At 38.2% G+C, this 17,508-nt stretch overlaps 1 long non-coding RNA gene across 1 annotated transcript; it reads left to right on the top strand.

The window, feature by feature from the left end:
- Window positions 1-5,900: 5,900 nt before the first annotated feature.
- On the top strand, window positions 5,901-13,160 carry LOC138368782 (uncharacterized). The gene is made up of 3 exons (XR_011229685.1): window positions 5,901-6,000; window positions 8,021-8,137; window positions 12,853-13,160. It is a non-coding gene; the product is annotated as an uncharacterized lncRNA (long non-coding RNA).
- Window positions 13,161-17,508: the final 4,348 nt, after the last annotated feature.

The following is a 17,508-nucleotide window of genomic DNA, read 5'->3' as shown; positions in this document are numbered from 1 at the left end:
GTGTCGCTATGACCTGTAATGTTTATGTTACTAAGTCTCAAAGTCTGTAAACTCTCAGATACTCAAGACAAATAATGTTATTTATAACCTATACAACAATTAAGAATTTAAATCACACAATTTAAATAACTGAGAATCTACTGTGATGAGAATGTCCTTGGTCATAGTGACTTGTAATGGTTTGTTACTTGACATCACACCACAGTATCATCATGATTACTTAAATTGGATGTAAATGGATTTGCTCTTAGTCAGAGCTGTAATAGGCTTATAGTTTCCGCTTGCATTGTTGAACAGCAGCTCTAGTGGGGCGGTTGCTCGGTGGATCAGAATTACTGTCCTCGGAAACTACTGGTGAAGCTGGTTCTGGCAAACACTCTCGTTCTGCTAATTCGAGAGGTACCAACTTCTCTAAAGTTTTCAGAGTAGTGTTGCCTCGGCATAAAACTTCTGCTACTCTCAGGATACCTTGATGATCTGGATGAATGGCAACAATTTTGCCTATGGGCCACTCTGACCTTGGTCCATCACTGTCGACTAATACTAGGTCCCCTGGTTTAAGTTGTACTTTATTATAAGGACTCGAAGCTCCGTAGTGGTACTCTCGTAGAGCTGTGAGGTACTCTCAAGTCCACACCTCATTCCACCTTTCAATGACTCTTGAGAGATGCTGGTAACTTTCTACTAAGTCACTTCTGGTTACATGTGAAGGGTCGACGGGGTCCTCTTCTGCTAAAGGTATGAGAGGACTCAGCAGGCCTCCATGTATCAAGTGTGAGGGACTCAGAGGTTCTCTCTGTGAGAAATCATCGGACAGGTATGTTAATGGGCGGTTATTGACTCGCGCCTCGATTTCCACAACAATGGTTTGGAGTTCGGAGTAACTGATTTTTGTCTATGTAAGGTTTTTCTTAAGCACTTCTTGACAGTGCCTATCATTCGCTCGTAGAACCCACCTTGCCAAGGGGCTCTTGGAGCTATAAATTTCCAGTGACATTGTCGTCTCTGCAGGACTGACTGTACTTCTGGATGACTCCAGACTTCTCGCACACAGGCTTCTCCTGCCACAAAATTGGAACCATTGTCCGATATCATGAGTTTGGGACAAGATCTGCGAGCTGCAAATCTGCGGAAGGCTTGGATGAAGGCTTCAGCACTCATATCTGAAGTCACTTCTAAATGTACGTCTCTGGTAGTAGCACACGTAAAGAGGCAAATGTAAGCTTTCACTGGTATCTTATCTGGGTTGCCAGTGAGAAGCATGGCTCCTGTGTAATCAACACCAGTGGTTTCAAAAGGACGAAGATGAACCACTCTTTCTTCAGGGAGTGGTGGAGGTCCTGGGTAAGGACATACTCTAGCATCGTATCCTTTGCAGATTACACAGAATTTAATAATTGACTTGCCTGTCTGGCGACCTTGAGGAAGCCGGTATTTCTGTCTAAGGTCGGTGAGAGTATCTAACACTCCACCATGTAATGTACCATACTGATGGTGATGTAAAACAAGAAGTTTAGTGATGACGTGGTGACGAGGTAAAAGAATTGGATTCTTTGTGTCCAAATAAATTTTTGCATGAAGCAAACGTCCTCCACATCTTAGTATATTATGAGTGTTGGCATCATACCAGATACCTAGAGACTTAGTTAATTTATCTGGAAGATTTTCATATTCGCTTCCATATGTCTCTTGTTGTGCACGTTTGATCCAGTAGAGAATAGGATTGGGAAACTTATGTCGAATTCCTATCTTAGCAAGAAAGTCAAACACATGTGCGGTCACTCTTAATAACTTACTTAAGTTAGAATAATTGTGAGGATCAATGGCTAAGATTCGTTGAGGTTCTGGTTCTTTCATGGGAGTGGTGATATTGGTCACTATGACTTGTGGCTTTTGTTTGGGCCACTGACCACCAACAAGCCATGAAGGTCCATTGAACCACAGCGAAGACTTGATAAGTTGTTTTAGTGTTAATCCTCGAGATAAATAATCTGCAGGATTGTCCTTAGTAGGAACATGTCTGAATTTATATCCAGCAGATAACTCATGAATTTCCCTAACACGATTACTGACGTAGGGAGTCTTATTATTGTTGTTTTTTACCCATTGTAAGACTGCCTCATTGTCTGACCACACGACAATCTCACCAAAGTGGATATTATTGAGTGTCTTAGTCAAGCAATGAGCCAATCTTACTCCCACCAGCAATGCAGTCAACTCCATATGAGGTAAAGATCTCTTCTTAATGGGAGCAACTCTTGCTTTAGATGTGAGCAAAATTGACTGTGCACTATTAACTAAGTAGGCTACAGCGCCATACGCTTTGCCAGAGGCATCGCAGAAAACGTGCAAATTTGTGGGCAAGTTTGGTCCTGAAGCATTGCGAGGAAATTTCAAAACACCTAACTGATTAAAATCCGTTGAGAGTATCTGCCATTTAGCTTGTAACTCACTTGGTAACGCATCATCCCATCCCATATGTTTCTGCCAGCACTCCTGCATTAGGAGTTTGCCCCTTATTAATATAGGACTAAGTAAGCCTAAAGGGTCAAATGGTTGACTGACAAACGAGAGCAATGTTCTCATGGTAAGGGTTGAGTTATCGGTTTGTACTGACTTGACATTCATCTCGTCAGTACTTGTGTTCCATTCCACACCCAGAACCTTTAATTGATTAGGTACCTGATAACCTGGAAATTCTTTCTCGATTATCTGGTTTAATGATTCATTATTTGAGGCCCATGACTGTAGTGGCATATTGGCTCCTAATAACTCACGGTTAGCCTCATGGTAGATTTCTACCAAATTGGTTTGATCATTTGTAGTTCCCTGGAAATTGTCGACATACAAGTTGTCACTAATGTCTGCCTTATAAGGGCTATTTGACTTCCTCAAATGTGTGTCTAATGTTGCTTGCAATAGAAACGGAGAGGATGTCGCTCCGAATAATACTGAGGCAAAACGATATGTGATGATATCACTGTTAGGATTCAGTGGATCCTTAATCCAGAGAAACTTAGTGCAATTACGATCCTCCTCCTGTAAACCTACTCGGAGAAAAGCTTTACTGATATCAGCAGTATAAGCAAAAATACCAGTGCAGAATCGTAACAGCACATCATGTAGCCTTTGAGTTAGGCTAGGTCCTGTTTGGACACATTCATTCAAAGACACACTGCTTGGCTTTACTTTAGCACTACAGTTGAAGACAATACGGATAGGTGTTGTCAATGAATCTTTCACCACAGCGTGATGAGGTAAATAATGACCTATTTTCCGGTCATCGTTATCAACAACTTCGATAAATTTACTGTTGAGTTGTTGTTGGATGAGTTGATGATACATGTTCAATTTGTCTGGCTGCTTCTGTAGTCGTGTTAATTGAGACTGCAATTGTGAGGCTGCCATAAAATAATTAACTGGAAGTTGTGGATGATTCAACTTCCATGGGAGTCTTACCCAGTATTGTTTATTTTTATAGACAACTGTATCCAGATATTGCTGGTAAGTCCACATATCATCAGGGCTTGGTTGTTCAGGGATAATACCTAAAGTGTCTAAATCCCACAGACGATGTACAGGTGGATCAGACTCAATATCTTCAGATATTTCTCTGAAATGTAGGGGTGACTGTTCCAAGCCTAGTCACGCCACTATTATGTTGTTAGATTGTTGGTTTGTTGACGCTGGATTTTGTTGGAAAAGCACCGGTCCAGTAAGCAATTTGCCTCCAGCAGATGACAACACATTCATTCCGTGTTGTCTGGTGCATCCAGTTATAAATTTATAATAATGATCCGCGCCTATAAGTATTCCAACATCAGTGAGGCAGTCAGAATTTATTTTGTAATCTGCTAGCCTCATGCGGTTTCGTTTAAGATATTTCGCAGTGCGAGCTAATCCTGTGGCCTGCAGGTCTGTAGGAAGTTTATCTACTACTACCGCTTGTATTGGACTAGTGGAAGATCCAAGTCTCACTAATACCTTAACTACTTGGTATTCACGAGGTCCACTATTAGTCAAGAAACCAGAAATATTTAGCCTCACACTTTTGGCAGGTTTTAATTTTAACTGCTCTACTAACTGTTGTGTAATGAAGGTTTTCTGTGATCCTTGATCAAAAAGACCTCTAGTGTAAACTCTAGATTTCCTGTTTATTAGTCTAAGTTGAGCTGTAGGCAGAGTGGTATTATTGCCTGACTCAGTAGCAAGTACATTTATTTCTTGATGCACTTTGCAATATTGTACTGTGGTAGAATTCGCAACCTGTCCTCTTAAAAAGAACGTCAACATTTGCCGTTTGACTCTACGGCTGTTTTTGGACGTTATTTTGTGTAAAACTACGTCTATTTTCGCTTCCATGGACTATCTCTTGTTATACAATGAAATACCACACTCTTATTATTCTATAACTCACTGACTATGCTCTGATATTTGTTCTTCAAGTAAAAATATATATATTTTTGCCTTAATTAGGCCATAATCCAGAAAATTCCAGCCTATCGATCTTTAAATTTAGGAAAACATCTAATAAATTTGGAAATGAATTTTTCGTTCGCCGACAGTTGCCTGTTACTATTTAACCCTCCATGCTTTAATGTCGCTGGTCATTGTGACTTTCCCAGGATTTATATATGTTTTGTAGTAGCATTTAGTCAGACTACAGTAATTTAACTAATGGGAAACCTCTATAGTTGTCGTAAATTAATAATAATAATTTATCAAATAATAAATTAGCAAACATATGCAACATTTTATGTTACGACTTTTCGGGTAGGCCGTTCTGATTGTTTACAACCCCAATGGTTCAAAATACACAATACTTTTAATATATAAGTGACTAAGTATGCTCTAATATATGGTCCTCAATGAAAATTATCGTTTTTTTTGTTAATTTGTCCATAATGAATAAGATTCCTTACTGTTGATCTTTATATTAAGAAAAACATCTAAACAAATTGGTATTGTGTTTTCGTTCAGACAAAGTTTCCAGATACAATTTCCTAGTTATCAATTAATGTAGGTGGTTATTTTAATTCGCGGCTCCCAGGGGCTTTCTCCCATTATACAATATAAATGTACTCACTAACTATTCTCTGGTATCTGTTCTTCAAGTAAAATTACCTATTTTTTTGTTTAATTAGTCCATAATTCATAAAATTCCTTCAGGTCGATCTTTATATTTAGGAAACCATCTAATCAATTTGGAATTTAATTTTTCGTTCACCTACAGTTACCAGCTACTATTTCATTGTTATATTTTATGTCGCTGGTCATTACAATTTTCCAAGAATTTAAACAGCTAAACAGCAAGTACATCTTGTTAGAGTACAGGAATTTACCTATGGAGAACCTCGATAGCTGCCGAAAATTATTAATGATTATATATGTAATTTAAAATAATGAATTACTGTATATACCATTTCTTATGTTACGTCTTTGGCGGGTAGACGGTTCTGCGGGTTTACAACCGAATTGTTTAAAAATCACACTATTTTAAATGTATGAGTCACTAGTATGCTCTGATATATGTTCTGCAATGAAAATAAAGATTGTTTTGTTGTTAATTACTCCATATATGTGTAATGTGTTAATTCAGTCTAAAATCTTTTTGCAACGTTTATATGCGATATACGTAGCTGGAAACTACCTAATATTTAAAAATAATAGTTACAACATTCTATTAATATATAATGTTGAAATAAATATCACACAAAATCTGTATATCTGTTTTCAGATGTCTTACAAATTTTCTTTTAAAATAGTATTAATGATTTTTATGAATCTTCAGTAAAAATTATGTTAATTATTATTAATCTAATTGTTATTATTTTAAGTAAAAGAATTGCAAGTATTCGAATAACCACGGGATCTCTGTTTGTGTATGAATGCACGGATTTGTTTTTGTTATGAGAGGGACGCCTTAGAAAGCATGGTGTAGGCCACCTGTGGCTCGCATCCGATCCCACGATCGTCGTCGCCCCTAAATCAACACAACAGGTATTTAGTATTTACGATTATAATAAGTAATATTTCTTTTATAATAATATTGCAGCAGGTGGTGTAGTGGTAAGACACTCGCCTGGCGTTCCGCGAGCGCTATGTCATGGGTTCGTATCCTGGCCGGGGAGGATTTACTGGGCGCAATTCCTTAACTGTAGCCTCTGTTTAACGCAACAGTAAAATGTGTACTTGGACGAAAAAAACGATTCTTCGAGGCGGGGATCGTATTCCAGGGACCTGCCCGAAACGCTACTCGTACTAGTGGCTGTACAAGAATGTAACAACTCTTGTATATATCTCAGGTTAGGGGCTAGGCATTTACACTCTTAGGTCAGCAAACTAGCTAGAAGGTTAGACCATTAGACTCCACTGGTCAATCGGGGCCCTGCATAACTCAGCTTATCCTAACCTAGCCCAGCTTAAACCATCTTAGCATAGTTCATTATAGCTGTGCATAGTGCTTGCACAGCCTTGCTTATCCTAGTTTACCTCTTCCTAGCCTACCGTAGCCAAGCCTATCCCAGTATACCCTTACCTAGTCTTGCCTTGCTTTTAAACATGACCAGTCCTTCCTACCCTAGCCAAGCCCTGACCAGCTTTGCCAAGCCAATCCCTGCCTAGATTTAGCATAGCCTTGCCTTTTTATTAATATATAGAGGGTACCACCTCAGGTTGAGTTTGTAGGAACCCTCCACTTATAGGGTTGAGGGTTCCATATGTATATATATACATATATATAATATAAATAATGTGTGTGTAAACATGTCACGTGTGTGTAAATCACAAAAATTAACACTTGATGAAAAATGTGACAGTGTCAGACCACGGAGGAAGAATTGAAACAGGAATTTCCTTAAGTACTTTCATATATTAATACATCTTCAGAAGGAATAATTTTTTATATAAATTAAATTAAAAAAAAATCATTCCTCCATGGTCTGACACTCTATATATATATATATATATATATATATATATATATATATATATATATATATATATATATATATATATATATATATATATATATATATATATAAATATATATATATATATATATATATATATATATATATATATATATATATATATATATATATATATATATATATATATATATAATGTGTGTGTGTGTGTACTCACCTAGTTGTGCTTGCGGTGGTTGAGCTCTGGCTCTTTGTCCCGTATGTATGTATTCATATATATATATATATATATATATATATATATATATATATATATATATATATATATATATATATAAATAATATAAATGATATATATATATATATATATATATATATATATATATATATATATCATGCCTGAAATGCTGCGTGTACTAGTGGCTTTACAAGATAGTTCTTATAAAGATAGCATTTTCTGGTTATTCTCTATATCTGGTTCACCTAACAGTAAATAAGTACCTGGGAGTTAGACAGCTGCTATGGGCTGCTTCCTAGGGATGTGTGTGTGTGTTTGTATTCATGTTGAATTTTACAAAGTAGGAAGAGATGTTTGTAAAAAAAAAAATCAAATATTTTTGAAAGTATAAATAGATTTGATATTTTTCTTTAATTGTTTATTTCTGCTGTCTCGCCTCCTTTATAAAATGGCATCATTCTTGCTTTTTTAAGGATATCAGGAAGAGTTAGGCACTCCAGAGATTTGTTAACTCCTTCCTAGTGTTGCCTAGCCCAGCCCAGCCTAGACAAGGCAGGCTGGGCATCCTAGCCTCACGCAGCTTAGCCCCCACCTACATGTAGCATCCCAGCCCATCCTAAGTGATCATTACCTTACTGGCTGTGTTTTCTCTTCAGCCCTGAATGTAATGTGGTGGAACATAAGCAGATACATATCAGGTCTTAGAGAATCTGTACTTCATACATTTCTTAATAATGTCTCACAAATATTTAAATAATTAAAAAAATTGTATAATAACTTCATATTCTTGCAATTTATTTTTGCATTTTTTTTATACAAAATTTACATTTTAAAAGATTACCTCTATTTTTAGATTGATGACTTGAAGACTACAGTGCCATCCACAGCAAATCATGGTCTTAAAATATCTCCTAGCAATGACGAGACCAATTTTCACAGAGATCAAATTTTTGCTAAGCAGTAGTCACAGGTAAATATATATTATATATATAATATTATATATATAAAATTAACTACTTCATTGCTCAAAGCACCTTCAGACATTCTGAGAGTTGTGCTATTTTATTAATTAATTAATTAGGCTATATTTTAATGTTTTGTAATGTTTTCATTACTTTTTTTGTTTTGAAATATAAATTGTTGAGTTTTGAAACATTTTGACATTAACTATACCTGAATATTTATAAACAAAAAAATACCAGAACTATGTCCTTGACAATTGCACTAAGAAGTCTTTGCCAAAATCAGGTGCTCAGTGCAGTAGTTAAAAACTTAAAAGTTGTACCACCTCTGGTGCAAGATTAGGGACCCATAGCCTCAGAGAAGAAAATAGAGAGTACTCAGAGAAGGCCTTGAATAATAGGCAGGCTGTTTGTGTGTGTTTCGACGGTAAGCTTGCTGACACCATATGTAATTACCTAAGTGTAGTTACAGGATTAGAGCTACGCTCGTGGTGTCCCGTCTACCCAGCACTCTTTGTCACATAATGCTTTGAAACTACTGACGGTCTTGGCCGCCACCACCTTCTCACTTAACTTGTTCCAACCGTGTACCACTCTGTATGCGAAAGGAAATTTTTGTATATTTCTTTGGCATCTTTGTTTAGTTAGTTTAAATCTATGACCTTTTGTTCTTGAAGTTCCAGGTCTCGGGAAATCTTCCCTATCGATTTTATCAATTCCTGTTACTATTTTGTACAAAGTGATTTTATCACCTCTTTTTGTTGTCTTCTAGTTTTGGCATATTTAATGCCTCTGACCTCTCCACATAGCTCTTGCCCTTTAGTTCTGGGAGCCACTTAGTAGCATGTCTTTGCACCTTTTCCAGTTTGTTGATGTGCTTCTTAAGATATGGGCACCACACAACCGCTGCATATTCTAGCCTTGGCCGAACAAAACTCGTGAACAATTTCTTTAGTATTTCGCCATCCATGTATTTAAACGAAATTCTGAAGTTTGAAAGCGTGGCATAGGCTCCTCACACAACGTTCTTTATGTGGGCCTCAAGTGATAGTTTTCTATCTAGAATCAACCCTAGACCTCTTTCTTTTATCAGAATTATATAAAGATTTCTCACATAATTTGTAGGTTGTGTGGGATCTATGTTCTATTCCACATTCCATAACATGGCATTTATTCACATTAAATTTCATTTGCCAAGTGGTGCTCCATATACTTATTTTGTCCAGGTCTTCTTGAAGGGCATGACAATCATCTAAATTTCTTATCCATCCCATTATCATAGCATCATCAACAAACATGTTTATATAATTCTGTATTCCAACTGGTAGATCATTTATGTAGACAATGAACATTTCTGGTGCATGTACTGTGGTACTCCACTTGTGACACTTCTCCAGTCTGATTGCCTCTGATTACTGCCCTCATTTTTCTATCAGTCAGAAAATTTTTCAGCCATGTTAGAAGCTTACCTGTCACCCATCCAAAATTTTCTAATTTCCAGAACAACCTCTTATGTGGAACTCTGTCGAAAGCCTTTTTTATGTCTAGATAGATGCAGTCAACCCAACTACCTTTTTCCTTTAAAATCTCTGTGGCTCAATCATAGAAACTGAGTAAATTCGATACACAGGATCTTCCAGATCGAAAACAATACTGTCTGTGTGATATTATATAATTTCTCTCCAGGTGTTCTACCCATTTAGTTTTTATTATTATTTTTTTTTTTCAATCTTTTCACTGTTACACTTGTCAATGATTCAGGTCTATAACTGAGAGAGGTGGGGTCTTCCCTGTTGCCACTTTTGTAGATTGGAACTATGTTAGCCTTTTTCCACATGTTTGCTATGACTCCTGTACACAGGGATGCCTGAAAGATCAGGTCAAGTGGATGGCTGAGCTCAGATGCACATTCTCTCAGAACCCATGGTGAAACTCCATCTGGACCAACTGCTTTGTTCTTACTTAGCTCCTTTAGCATATTTTCCACTTCATCTCTAGACACCTCTATACGCTCTATGATGTCCTCAGAAATTCTTATTGTGTCTGGTTCTCTTAAGATTTCATTTTGTATAAACACACTTTGGAACTTTTGGTTTAATGTTTCACACATTGCATTATCATTTTCTGTGAATCTGTTTCCTATTTTCAACCTCTGGATATTATCCTTTACCTGCAATTTGTTGTTTATGAATTTGTAGAATAGGCCCAGTTCTGTTTTACATTTATCCATTATCCCTTTTTAAAAATTTCTTTCTGCCTCTTCCCTTACTGCTGTATAGTTGTTTCTCGCATCTTTGTATCGCTGGTATGATTGGGGGTTTGGCTTCTTTCTATATTGATACCTGCTTGATGGGGTTCTGCTCTTCTACTCCCCAAGCCCGGCCCGAGGCCAGGCTCGACTTGTGAGAGTTTGGTCCACCAGGCTGTTGCTTGGAGCGGCCCGCAGGGCCACATACCCACCACATCCCGGCTGATCCGGAACTTCTCTTAGAAAACAGTCCAGTTTTCTCCTGAAGATGTCCACGGTTGTTCCGGCAATATTTCTTATAGTCGCTGGGAGGACGTTGAACAACCGCGGACCTCTGATGTTTATACAGTGCTCTCTGATTGTGCCTGTGGCACCTCTGCTCTTCACTGGTTCAATCTTGCATTTTTTTTCCATATCGTTCACTCCAGTACGTTGTTATTTTACTGTGTAGATTTGGGACCTGGCCCTCCAGTATCTTCCATGTGTATATTATTTGGTATCTCTCTCATCTCCTTTCTAGAGAGTACATTTGGAGAGCTTTGAGACGATCCCAATAATTTAGGTGTTTTATCTTGTCTATGCGTGCCGTATATGTTCTCTGTATTCCCTCTATTTCAGCAATCTCTCCTGCTCTGAAGGGGGAAGTGAATACTGAGCAGTACTCGAGACGGGACAACATAAGTGACTTGAAGAGTACAATCATTGTGATGGGATCCCTGGATTTGAAAGTTCTCATAATCCATCCGATCATTTTTCTGGCCGACGCAATATTTGCTTGGTTATGCTCCCTAAACATTAGATCGTCGGACATCATTATTCCCAAATCCTTGACATGCTGTTTTTCTACTATGGGAAGATTCGATTGTGTTTTGTACCCTGCATTATGTTTCAGATCCTCATTTTTGCCATACCTGAAATTTATCACTGTTAAACATCATGTTATTTTCTGCTGCCCAATCGAAAACTTTGTTGACATCTGCTTGTAGTTTTTCAATGTCTTTCATTCCATTTTTGTGTCTTTTGGTCTGTGGCCCTCTCTCAATTTCTGTTGAACCAATCCTGTTTTCTGGCCCTGCATCTCTGTTTTGGTATGAATGTTTGTGTGCCTTCATTGTATATTTTGCAAAATTTGGCATACATTTAATTTACTTCCCTGTCTAGCAACAAGTCTGCCTAATTACTTATTAAAAAAATTTTGAAGTTCCCCATAGTGACCTCTCTCTCTCTTGAAATCAAGTTTATCAACTTGATGTGTGTGTGTGTGTGTTTGGAGGCTAACTGTTTCAATGTCCCCATTTTCTGTGTGTGTGTGTGTGTGTTTGGAGGCTAACCTTGCTGATACCATGTGTGTGTGTGTGTGTGTGTTTGGAGGCTAAGCTTGCTGATACCATGTGTGTGTGTGTGTTTGGATGCTAAGCTTGCTGATACCGTGTGTGTGTGTGTGTGTGTTTGGAGGCTAAGCTTGCTGATACCATTTGTGTGTGTGTGTTTAGAGGCTAAGCTTGCTGATACCGTTTGTGTATGTGTGTGTGTGTTTAGAGGCTAAGCTTGCTGATACCATGTGTGTATTTGGAGGCGAAGCTTGCTGATACCATGTGTGTGTGTGTTTGGAGGCTAAGCTTGCTGATACCATGTGTGTGTGTGTTTGGAGGCTAAGCTTGCTGATACCATGTGTGTGTGTGTGTGTTTGGAGGCTAAGCTTGCTGATACCGTTTGTGTGTGTGTGTGAGTTTAGAGGCTAAGCTTGCTGATACCATGTGTGTATTTGGAGACTAAGCTTGCTGATACCATGTGTGTGTGTGTGTTTGGAGGCTAAGCTTGCTGATACCATGTGTGTGTGTGTGTGTTTGGAGGCTAAGCTTGCTGATACCACGTGTGTGTGTGTGTGTGTGTTTGGAGGCTAAGCTTGCTGATACCATGTGTGTGTGTGTGTGTTTGGAGGCTAAGCTTGCTGATACCATGTGTGTGTGTGTGTGTGTGTGTGTTTGGAGGCTAAGCTTGCTGATACCATGTGTGTGTGTGTGTGTGTTTGGAGGCTAAGCTTGCTGATACCATGTGTGTGTGTGTGTGTTTTAAAGGCTAAGCTTGCTGATACCATGTGTGTGTGTGTGTGTTTGGAGGCTAAGTTTGCTGACACCATATGTGTACTCACCTATTTTTACTCACCTGTTTAAATAATAATAGGGGTGTGTACCATCTCTGGTGCAATTGTAGGGACCCACAGCCTTGAAGAAAATAAAGAGTATTCAGAGAAGACCTTGTGGATTCTCACTGAACACTAATCTTTTCTTCTCCTACCACCCCTCTTATTTTGTTTTATGCTGTATTCTATTATATATCATATAAATACATAGCCAAATGGCAATATTTATTATGTCTATACAAAAAAAAGACATCCACTTTATTTTTTTTCTCTCCTTTGTTTCTATGTGGATTTTGTTGTGACTAATGATTCTCCTCCCTTCCCATCAACAGGTCTTCCTCACTGGGCTTGCTCGGCTTTTGTGTTACTGTGAGGGTGCCATCATCGTTTACCCTTCAAGACTGACTCATGCTGGCATTGCATTTGTGGACTTCCCTTCACAGTACACAGTCCTTCTCCATATGGTGATTGTCCAGGGCAAGCAGGGTGTGACTGCCATCTTGGAGAAGCAGGGTCTTTTAATATGAAGAATCTTCCGTCTTCTCTACTTATGCCAGCTTGTGCCAGCCTTGCATTCTTGTTACTTCATGGCCCTTGGGCCTTTTTTATTTATTTTACATAATAAATTTTTTTATTAATACCCGTGTTTCACAAGAGATCCTTAACATTTTAAGCACCAATTGTATTGACTAATGTACGTCTTGTAACCTTTAAGACATAAATAGACAAGACATAGATAAATGAGTGAATAATACTGAGTGACTAGGTTAGGGCGAGGAACATAGTACAGTGTCTGACTTTGGAAGAATGCCTACTGTTTTAGAAACCTTATTGCCATGATCATAATCGTATGGGTTAAAAAGCATTTGTTGTCACTCCTACACTGTGGCTTGTTGAGCTTGAAACCTTTGCTCCTTGTTCGTGTTACATCTGACCTTTTGAAGAAATTGTATGAATCAATATCCTCCAAATTGTTCAGTATTTTAAAGGTTTCGCTCTATTACTTTCTCATTTACATATATCTAGATTTAGATTAGATGTTTTATTCAGGTAAAGGTACATACATTGCAGATGAGTTACAAAGGGAAAGACAATGACTAGAGTTCACTAGCTCTATTGGAAGAGAAACGTCTGCAAGACAAGTGTGGGCAAAAATTCAGGTAGCAGCGGCTCACAACGACCCCCAACGGCTTCATTTTGTATCTTCTCCAACTTGCCCATCCTACCTTTACCAAAACAAGAAATGACAGGTGCAGAATAATCAATAAGAAATCTCACAGTACTCAAGTACATCATTCGTAGCACTTGGACTCCCACTCCTTTCCACAGCATGCCAAGGCCTTCAGAGGTTGTAATCTCTTCCGACATTGACTCAACAGTCTGTTCATCTCAGTTTCCAAACTCTCACGGGTATATCCAACATATATGCCCAAATATTTATATATATTAACTCTCTATATTTTTACCGTTTATTTCCAATATAATGGGCCTCCGATTTCTACATTCAATCTTTAGTTTTGTCTTCATTAACCACCAGTCCCATGTGGTGACACAGGTTTCCGAAATTGTCCAACACTGTTTGAACCTTTGAAATATCTATGCCCTGAAACAAAATATCATCGGCATATATGATTGGAGTTACCCAATTTGAGTATTTCTCAGATGCTATCTTATTCATTAGTACATTAAACAGGGTGAGACTCAACACTCCTCCCTGAGGTGTGCAGAGTTCTTGACCTTGATACCTTGAACCTTGAACCATACAACCTTGATACCACACCTGAGCCTTCCTTTCCTGAAGATAATCCCCCTATCCAGCGCAATAATCTCCCTTCAACACCAAGACCAGCTAATTCATATAAAATAACCTCTTTGTTGGCTTTATCAAAAGCTCCTTATGAATCAATAAAAATTCTATAATAATCATTACCATTAGCTAGACATTTAATAATACAGTCAGAGGTACTTTTTCCTCTGAGGAACCCGAAAAATTATTATACAGCTGATCACCTATTATATACAAAAGTTTATTTAAAATGATCCTCTCCATCATTTTACAAAAACACGAGGTTAAAGACACAGGTCTGTACTCTCCATTGGCTTTAGGGATAAGGATGATCATAGTTCTTTTTCATTTACTGGGAATTCTGCCCTCTTTATAATTAATATTAGAGGTCTAACAGCGGGCTTCTCGTCATAATGGCAAGTTCATTAAGTATTTCATAAGTTACTCCATCCTCCCCAGGGGGCGGTAGATTTCCCAACTTTAATCGCCGTTATTAGTTCTTCTCTGGTAATACCTGTGCAAGTGACATCACCACTGTTACCTGCTGTAAGTATAAAATCCTTTCTTAGATCTTTCCAAGAATCAAACGACTCTCTCGTTACAGCGGGTAATTAAATGAACTAAGTTTGGCAGCTTCCGCCCATTTATTTACGAGACCTTTTGCAAATCCTTACGGGTCAGGATGTGCAACAAAATTATGCTTTTTACCCCTTATTTCATTTATGTCTTGCCAGATTTCCTTCAAGTTTGTTACTCCTAACTTTCTCTGCAAACTCCTGCCAATACCTGCTCCAAATTTCCTTTCTCTTCTCCGCACACTTTTATGGGGGGATGCTTTTCTATACCAGATGTTTTCCGGTTCAATGTTGCATTAAATACATCTACCTCCTTAATTAAATCTTAATAAAATGCTTCTGCCGAAACTGGCTTATAAGTATCATACCAAGACTTAATATGACCAACAAGACCCCTTAATTCTCCCTTATTAAACTTTAAGCTTTTCCTCTGAAGGCAGGCATGCTTTTTATCTAGTTTAAGCTGTATTTGTAATGCAAAATCTCTTAGCATTTCATCCACAGTAAGACAATTCTCCTCTATGCCCTCAGCATTTATCAAACAAGCATAATCTAATCTCCCTCTCCTCAGATGAGTAGGAGAGGGATCGCCCAGCAGTTGAACATCTTTATGTTCAACATGTTCATCTTCATGTTCAGAATGTTACCATCCCTATCCCCAGTTTCCTGGAGTGCTACTATGTTAATATTCTCTCTAAGAGTATAATAGTGTACATCCACCGCTCTAGTTTTTAATCCATTAACGTTCCAAGATAATATTATCAATCTACTTTCATCCATGATTAATAATAAAACTACCTTTGCCCTGTCCGTCACATTCCATGAGATACGAGAGTACCTTAGAAACTTCCTTCCAACTCCGTAATATTTTTTCTTTCTCCTCACTTGCACAACTAATACTAACATCGAAGGTAATAGTATTCATATCTATTTTCTTTGTTATTTCTGTATACCTTTTTACTTTAACGAAGGTACCCCCCAGGTGTAGGGAGGAATGATCTTTTCCAGGTATATTTTGAAAATCAGCATCGTTTTGCCACGTACCGCTTCGGTGGGTAGGCGGTTCCATGAGTTAATAACTCTGTGGGTGAAAAAGTATCTCCTGTAACTGGTAACTGGCTATTCAGACGAAGGACTTCGGGTAGATGTAGTTTACATGGACCTGAACAACGGTCGTAGTCTGCTGTCTGCTCTGTGTCGAGGCTGTAGCGTCTTGGGTCGATTAGAACTGTACACGCCGAGTGCTACATTCTTGACTGGAGATTGTACTGTGTGCTATTCGATTGATTGATGAAGATTAAGCCACCCAAGAGGTGACACGGGCATGAATACCCCGTAAGTGGTGGCCCTTTTGAGCCATTACCAGTTTCAAAAGATGATACTGGAGATGATACTGGAGATTGCCCGAAACGCATTGCGTAATAGTGGCTTTAGGCATTGTATGTACTAGCTCTATCTATATATCAATCCATTAATGTAACATCACTTGTATGTATTTACCTTACCTGAATAAACATCTGAATCTGAATCTGATCTGTGGAGGTGCGACTGCACCCTGCGTGACGGGAGATGTCTCCCGTGTGGTGTGTGCTATTCTGATTTATTTATAAAGATTAAGCCACCCAAGAGGTGGCACGGGCATGAATAGCCCGTAATGTGCTATTCTCAAGTCGCTTGCTTATGTACGGTGACGACACCTCACAGTAAGATATAGAAGGGTGGAAAACCGTTACCTGTAAATAGGGATAGGATTAATGCTTGTGTAATTAGTTATGCCATTATGATGATGAGATAATGGAGTATAAGGATTACTCGATCACTACATCACCTTCAACTATTACTAGGGGAACTATTCCATGGTCCAGCGATTTTCTGAAAAGGAGTTTCACTGGCAAGCATAGTGAATTAAGAGCATAAGAATAAAGGTAACTGCAGAAGGCCTATTGGCCCATACGAGGCAGCTCCTATCTATAACCACCCAAACCCACTCATATACATGTCCAACCCACGCTTGAAACAATCGAGGGACCCCACCTCCACCACGTTACGCGGTAATTGGTTCCACAAATCAACAACCCTGTTGCCAAACCAGTATTTACCCAAGTCTTTCCTAAATCTAAACTTATCCAATTTATACCCATTGTTTTGTGTTCTGTCATGTGTTGATACTTTTAATACCCTACTAATATCCCCTTTGTTATGTCCATTCATCCACTTGTAAACCTCTATCATATCACCCCTAACTCTTCGCTTTTCCAGTGAATGCAATTTAAGCTTTGTTAATCTTTCTTCATATAAAAGATTTCTATTTTGGGGAATTAACTTAGTCACCCTACTCTAGACACGTTCAAGTGAATTTATATTCATTCTATAATATGGCGACCAAAACTGAACTGCATAATGTAAATGGGGCCTAACCAGAGCAAGATATAGCTGAAGAACCACACCAGGTGTCTTGTTACTAACACTTCGATTAATAAATCCCAGTGTCCTATTTGCCTTATTACGAGCATTCATGCATTGATCCTTTTGTTTTAAATTCTTACTAATCATAACTCCCAGATCCCTTTCACAATCCGACTTCGCAATCTCAACACCATCTAGCTCGTATCTTGTAATTATCATCA

Source organism: Procambarus clarkii, chromosome 26 (assembly GCF_040958095.1).
Source record: "Procambarus clarkii isolate CNS0578487 chromosome 26, FALCON_Pclarkii_2.0, whole genome shotgun sequence".
NCBI lineage: Eukaryota > Metazoa > Arthropoda > Malacostraca > Decapoda > Cambaridae > Procambarus > Procambarus clarkii.
The sequence above is the reverse complement of the archived record's forward strand: the minus strand, read 5'-3'. Positions and strand labels throughout refer to the sequence as shown.